Below are 8,177 nucleotides of genomic sequence, written 5' to 3' on the forward strand. Positions count from 1 at the left end.
TTCAGATCAATATAGAATTAGCCAATGTTCGTTTTCCTTAACATTTGACAGTCTCTGCTAAGTGCCCTGGAGACTATTTTTGATTTACTCCAGAACACCCTTACTGTCACCCATTTACAAATGGGAAACTCAGGAGAGCTTCTGAGACTTGCTGGAGGAAACAGAACAGAGCCATTATGATTCCAGTTTCTAAGCTCTTTTCCCACCTCTTAAATGTCTTTGTGGAAGCTGAGTTTGTTGATATATTTAATTAACATGATTTCATATATTAATACCCAGAATCTTTATCTCATAATGCATGAGCCCCTGGAGTTTGGCCATCATAGGTCCTGCGAATCAAGCATTTATTGAGTGTCTGCTGCATAGGCCAAAATTTTTTGCTTGCTGGTAATTTTGCCCAAGAGATGACAAGAGTTGTCCCAGGGAGATGTAAATTGATCACAAAGTTTGGAACAAAGATAAGACCTAAAGAATTGCATTCATGACTGTTGGGAAGGATGCCATAATTAGAAAGAGAGGCACATGGGAAATCTTAGATTGATCTTCAGATTTCTGGAGGTAGGAAAACATATTTTAGGTCTCGAAAGTGACAATCAACATAGATATACTGTAACTTCGAATCACACAAGAAGTCCTGGGTAAACTGGAGATGATTTGTGAGAAGGAAAAGAAGGGAAAATGAAAGGAAAGATGGAAGGGAAAGTGGAAAGAAGGAAGTAAACAAGGAAGGAAACATTTGACTGGCACCTACACATGGCAGGTATTATACCTATGCTACCTGTTTTAATCCTTGTGAAACACTATGAGGTAAATGGTATTTATCTTCATTTTACAGATTCATAAACTGAGGCTAAACTGTGTCAAGACTTTTGGAAACACTGTGACAGCCAGAAACTGGGAGAGTCAACGTTTAAACTCTGCTTTACCCAAGCTTTTTTCAAACCACCTGCTTGCCGACCATAAACTTACTTTATGTAAATGATCTTCCCCATGTATTTATTCCTTTGTTGTGTGGGGTTTTGCCTTGGTAAAATACATCAACTTCCACCACAAGCAAAAATAAATCTTGCTGGCCATTCAGAAGCCAGACTCCATATTCTGAGCTGCATGGCACAACCATTTAGTGAAATCAGTGGGCTGCTGGGCACTAGGGAATTCAGAAGTTTATCCAGTGAATAGATAATGATTTGTGGCCAAGGCACACACTCATGGAGCAGTGGGGGAGAGGGAGAGACTGAATTGTATTTGTATTCAATGATGGCATTTTAAAGCACAATATTTAAAGAACTGTCAGAAGACTAGGGATGAATCAACAGCCCACTGATATTTTGGAAAACCATAGATAGGTCACTGTATGTGATGGTCAGTGCTTAAAACAAGCATTTACTTAACAACTTTCATCTTAATCTTGGCCATTCAAGAACTGACCAAAATTGTGAATTATGATAATAAAATAATTACTATTAGACTTTGAAATGAATTTTTGGTAGATGCCTCTTTCTAATTAATGTCACAGATATTGAGTATGTATAATTTTCCAGGATTCTTTTACTGACTCACTTAGAAGGCAGATCCATAGCAAGCTTGAGAGCCAACCCAAACACCCTGCTTTCTGTGTAATGGGTCTTGTTCCAAGCATCTGAGACAGAATAACTCTGTGAAAGTAGGTACCTTAATTATTCCCATTTTACAGGTGGGAGAACTGAGGCACAGTTGCTTGTCTTCACTCACAGTGACATAAGATGGAGAGCTGTAACTCAAACCCAGGCCATCTAACTCCTTAATACCTCTATCCTACCACGCATGGCACCTGCTGTCCTGAGCTTTGGGACAGGGCAATTGTGCAGAGGCTCAGCAATCTCTGTCCTTCCTGATCTTCTGCTTTTTCCAACAGTCAGGGATGTTTCTCCTCTTCCGTACATAGATCAATACAGATACCCAGTTTTAAAGTTTTTCGTTTGTTGTGTTTTTGATTTTTAGCCCAGGAAGATGTTTGCCGATGCATACTGTGCAAACCAATGTTTTTGTTCCAGTTTGAACACCTTCAAAACAAACTGGTGTTTGTTATCTTAAAACAATAGATATTTCGATGGGCATTCCTTACACATGAACTTTTCTTAGTTATTCACCAACAGAGTCAGTCCTTCCCAGAGTCTAGGGCATGGAAGAGGGAAAAGGACAGGGCTACAGGTGGCCAATAGGGCAAGGCAGGAACAAAGTGGAAATTCTGGGCCTGAGTTTCTCTCAAGGCAAGTTTTTGGGCTGACCAACTGATGAAACCAATATCTCCATTATTTAACTCTGTCTTACCAAAAAAAGACACCACTTCCATTTTTACCAAGGCAAGAGTGAGCAGTGGAAAGACCATAGTCTTCGCAGTTAAACACACCTTAAGTTTACCCCTGCTCCACTATTTACAAGCTCTGTGAGTTTGGACAACTGACTTAATTTCTCTTAACCTCAGAGTCTTTAATGTAAAAGAACAATGATGATACAACTTTGTCAGAAATACATAGATCAGATTCATTCCACAGTTTTTCCTTAGTAGAGCCTAATTAGAACGAGATATGTTTCATGCTTGCATAATTATATCAAATTGGATTCTATTGTCAGGTACAACTAAAAAGAACCAATAAAAAAAAGAATATATAGATCATAAACTGAAAATACCTGGCTTAATTATAGTCCTTAACTCATATGAATTCCTCTTTTTTTTTTTTTTTTCATTGTCATCATGGATGAAATGTTCAAACAGGAAGACAAATGGGCATTTTCCCAACCACTTCTTCTCAAGCACTGGGGATTTAGAGGCATTATAACTGTGCATTGAAGTTCCTGTTGGTGTTACGTTTAGTTCCATAAACGAAATCTGTTGCTAAGGAAAGGCTGATATCATGACAAATAACATCATTTAGTTATTTGGAGACTTTCAAACAGAATGTGGCTGAATTCTAATTGTACCCGAATGAATAAAAAAAAAAAAAAAAACATACTGAAAAGTCAATTCACTCACCAGACTTACCCAGTGTGATAAACTTAAAAGTGATATAAGGCACTTATAATTAATAGCTTCAAAAATCATTTCCAAGATAAATCTTATCCTATATTTTAAAAGTAGCAAACTAATACTTTTATGTGTGGTTGCACTTGGAAAAATTCATCATCCAAAGTCACCACATGGGCACAGGGGCATTTTTCTTAACCTCCCCATTATTCATTTTTCTAATCTTCTTTTTTATTCTTTACATAAAAATTATAGGAAAGGCATTTAGGAAAATCAGGATAACTTCATGGCAAACAAAGGAGAGAAGGAGGGGTGGAGTGAGGAAGGGAGGGGAAAGGAAAGTAAATTAAAATGCAAGTCCAGTAAAACTAGAGCTATTTTGGATTACAGAAATATAGTGAGCCTAGGAGATGGCTATTTCAGATCTAGCAAAGATGTCTGGAAGATAAATAATGAAATTGTTTATTAGTTATTTGTCTGTCTTAAAAATTGACTTGAATGATTGTATGAGAAGGAAATTATATAATAGCAATTGAATATAGAGATCTGGCAAAATGATGCAAAATGCTATATTGGAACCAAAATCTTTCAAAGAGGAAATCAATAAATGACCAAAATTTAAGCCATTTACTTTGAAGCCAAGAATCAAAATAGTGATATAGTAATTAGAAGGCCCCCTTCTAGGGCTGAGCCCTTTATTCCTCATCATTAGAAGAACACTAACCCAACACACATATGTAAGAAGCTTTTTTATTTTATATTGACATGATACCTTATAAATGAACAATGGGAAAAAAATTTAGAAAGGATTTTGTGCCAAACTTTATAGAGTTCCTGGTTCAGTTAATCTGTGTAAAAATTATACCCACTTAGGAAAATAGCAAAATTACACCCACTTAGGAAAAAAAAAAAAGCAAAATTATACCCACTTAGGAAATATTAAAGGACCTTGCTCTGACATGCCAGATGAGACCACAGATTTCACTTTAAACCTATAAATTTAGCAATTCTATGCATTATTTCGAGTTGTGAGTACTTGGTCTTTGAACCACCTTTGCTGCCGTTTTTCTTTTCTTACTATCTTGGAAATATTCTTCTACACACAAGCATACACACACACACACACACACACACACACAACCTTTCCCAACTTACCTCTGCCCCAAAGATACAATTCAATTCTTTCTTGTTGGTTAAATCTTCCAAGGCTTGACGAGAGTCTCCCTTCCCAGTCCTGTCAGCCCAATAAGAAAACAGGAATTGTTTCCTCTTTGTGGAAAGTAGCAAATAATAGTAAAATATACCTTTTACTGAGACTGTCTCATGAATAAATTTCATCTGTTCATTGATAATTGGGCACAAGCTCTTTGAAGTGAAGAGTCTTGCCGGGTAGCTCTCCCGCTTCCTTGCACATAGAAGGTGGTCAACAGCATTTTCCTGATCAGTGCATTGGTGCCCAATCTGGCCTCAGCAGTCAGCATAAAAACTTAACAAGAAAGAAGGAATTCCCTTCAGATGACTTGCTTGGGGCAGTCTGATGAGACTCTGCCAAGGATGGAAATGTCAAAGGAACAATTGTGATGAACTGTCAGAGGCCCATGGAGGTCAGTGTGTTCGCAGGATAGAAGTAGTGACCTGACATCAGTATGCTGGGTGCCTTCTGTGATGGCTGGAAAATTTCCTTAATCTTCCTGTGATCCAGTTTCTCCATTTGTAAAATGGGGAGTGGTCAGTAAGTCTTTTTCAAATAACTACTAATTTAACAATTGTCATACTAGTATGAAGAAGGTTGACTCATATTAATCATACATTACAGATTTGGAAACTGATGCACAGAGAATACATTTCTTTCCCATAGTCACAAAAAGTGCCAGTGACAGAGTTTTAGTCTAGGTAAAATAACTGCAAAGTCTAGGTATTGTTTTTAAAATCAGTGCCTTATAGTTGTATATAATAGTTGGGTTCATTCTGAAATAATGATGTATGCATGGAATTTATTTCATTTCAATCCCCAGTCTCCTCCCACCTCCCTGCCTACTATCTGCCGCCTTCTTTTCTACTGGTCTATCTTCTACTAATTTATATATTTAATTGGTGATGTAGAGATATAAAGGTGGGATTCACTGTGATATATGTATGTATGCACACAGCATCATTTTGTCAAATTTCTTCTGCATTTCTTGCCCTTTCCTATCCTTCCTCCCTACTTCTCAATTTCCTATTCTGCTGATCTGCCCTCTGTTTTTAGGTTATCTGAACCCCCCCCCCTTTTTTTTTCCTCCTTACTTTGCTCTGACTTTTGCATATAAAAAAGAACATTAGACTTTGGCATTCTAAGTCTGGTTTCTTTTGGTTAGCATAATGGTCTCCATTTCCACCCATTTACCAGCATATGCCATAATTTCATTCTTCCTTACAGATGAGTAAAACTTCATTGTGTACACATGCTGCATTTTCTTAGTACATTCATCTGTTGATGGATACCTGGTTGGTTCCTTATCTTGGCTACTGTGAGTTGCATTGCTATAAACATTGATGTGACTGTATCACTATAGTATGCTGATTTTAGTCTTTTAGATAAATATCAAGGAGCAGGATATCTGAGGCATATGGTAGTTTCATTCCCAGTTCTTTGAGGAGTCTCCATACTGATTTCCAGGGTGGTTGTAACAATTTGCAGTTCTCCCAACAGGTTATGAGTGTATCTTTTCCCCACATCCTCACCAGTATTTATTATTGGTTGTATTCTTTATCATAGCCATTTGTCTCACATGTGTAGTTTGGACTTGCATTTCCCTGATTGCAAGAGATGTAGAACTCTTTTTCATGTTTTTGTTAGGCATTTGTGTTTCTTCCTTTAAGAAATGTTTGCCCACTTATTGATTGGGTTTTTGGGAATTTTTTTTTAGCTTTTTTTGCTGTTAAACTTGTTAAATTCTTTATATATTCTGGATATTAATCTCCTGTAAAGGAGCATCTGGCAAAGATTTTCTCCTATTCTGTAGATTTTCTCTTCATTCTCTTTATTGTTTCCTTTGCTGTACAAAAGTGTTTTAATTTGAGGCTGTTCCACATACTGATTCTTGATTTTATTTCTTGAGTTTTAGGGGTCTTGTTAAGGAAGTTGGTCCCTGTGCCAATGTGTGGAAATGTTGACTCTCATTTTATTATTTTAGTAGCAAAGTTCTGATCTAATTCCTAAGTCTTGATCCACTTTGATTTGACTTCTGGGCAGGGTGAGAGATAGTGATCTACTTTATTCTTCTACATATGGTAATCCAGTTTTCCCAGCAACTTGAGTCAAAAAGGTTATCTTTTCTCCAACTTATAATTTTGACATCTTTGTCAAGTATCAGATAATTGCAACTATATAGATTTGTCTCTGTGTCTTTAATGCTGTTCCATTAGTCTCTGTAGGTATTTTGTGCCAATACCATGCTGTTTTTGTTACTGTATCTCTGTAGGATATTTTGAGATCAGGTATTGTGATGCCTCCAAAATCATTCTTCTTGCTCAAGGTTATGTTGGTTATTTTGAGTATTGTGGTCTTCCAAATGAGTAAACGTACTGTTTTTTTTCTAATCGTTGAAGAATTTCATTGAAATTTTGATGGGGATTGTATTTAATCTGTGTATTTCTCTTGGTCGTATAGCCATTTTGACAATATTAATTCGGCCTAAGAACACTGGAGGTCTCTCCACCTTCTAATGTCTTCTTAAGTTTCTTTCTTCAGTGTTCTAGTATTTTCTTTGTGGAGGTCTTTTGCCTTTTTAGTTATATTAGTTCCCAAGTATCATATTTTTTTGTAGTTTATTGTGAATGGAATAGTTTTCCTGATTTCTTCTTCAGCAGAATCACTATTGAAGTATAGGAAAACTACTGATTTGTGTATTCATCTTGTATCCTGTGGCTTTTCTCAATTTATCAGTTATAGAAGTTTTCTGGTAGAGTTGTTGGGTCATCTAGATATAGGATCATGTCATCATCAAACAGAAATAATTTGAGCTCTTCCTTTCTTGTTTATATCCATTTAATTTTCTTCTCTTTCCTGAATGCCCTGGTTAGAGTTTCAAGGACTTTATTGAATAGCGGTGGTAAGATTAAACATCCTTGCCTTATTTGTGATTTTAGAGTAAATGCTTTCCCCAATCAGTATGATGTTGACTTTGGGTTTGTTGTGTATAACCTTTATAAAGTTCCTTCTATTCTTGTTTTCTTGAATGTTTTCAACATGAATGGGTGCTGGTTTTTATCACAGGCCTTTTCTGCATCTGAGAGATCGTAATATGATTCTTGTTCTTAATTGTATTTATATGGCAAATTTCATTCATTTGTTTGTGAATGTTGAACCAACCTTGCATTCCTGAGGTGAAACCCACTTGATTATGGTATGTATGCCATCTTCTTGAAGAGTTTTTATAATTTGGTTTGCTAATATTTTATTAAGGCTTTTTCATCTATGTTCATTAGGGATATTGGTATGCAGTTTTCTTCCCTTGATGTGTCTTTGATTTTGGTGTCAGGGTATACTGGTTTCATAGGATGTATTTAGGAGTGTTCCCTCCCCTTCAATTTGGAATAATTTGAGGAAGAATGGTGTTAGGTCTTCTTTAAAGGTTTGGTAGAATTCAGTTGATAATCCATTCAGTCCTGGGCTTCCCTTTGTTGGAAGACATTCAGTGCTGTTTCAGTTTCATTACTTGACATGGTCTGTTTAGGTTTTCTACATCTTCCTTGCTCAATTTGGGCAGGTTATATATGTCTAGAAATGTGTCAGTGTCTTCTAGTTTTACATTTTATTTGAGTATAAATTTTGAAAATAACCAATGATCCTCTGGATTTCAAAAGTGTTCATGGTGATATTTCCTTTTTCATCTCTAATTTGGATAATTGGGGTCTTCTCTACCTTTCTTTTGTTTAGTTTGGCTAGAAGTTTATCAACCTATTTTTCTTTTCCAAGAACCAACTCTTTGTTGTATTATTTGTATTGTTTGTTAATTCTCAATTTCCTTAATTTCAGCTCAAATCTTTATTATTTCCTGTCTTCTACTGATTTGAGCACTAGTTCTACCTTTTCTATGGCCTTGAGGCATGCCATTAAATTATTTATTAGGCATTTTTTTAATGTAAGGAGCGAATTCTATAAACTTTTCTTGTAGAACTGCCTTCATGA

This window comes from Sciurus vulgaris (assembly GCF_902686455.1).
Source record: "Sciurus vulgaris genome assembly, chromosome: 3".
In the NCBI taxonomy this organism is placed as follows: Eukaryota; Metazoa; Chordata; class Mammalia; order Rodentia; family Sciuridae; genus Sciurus; species Sciurus vulgaris.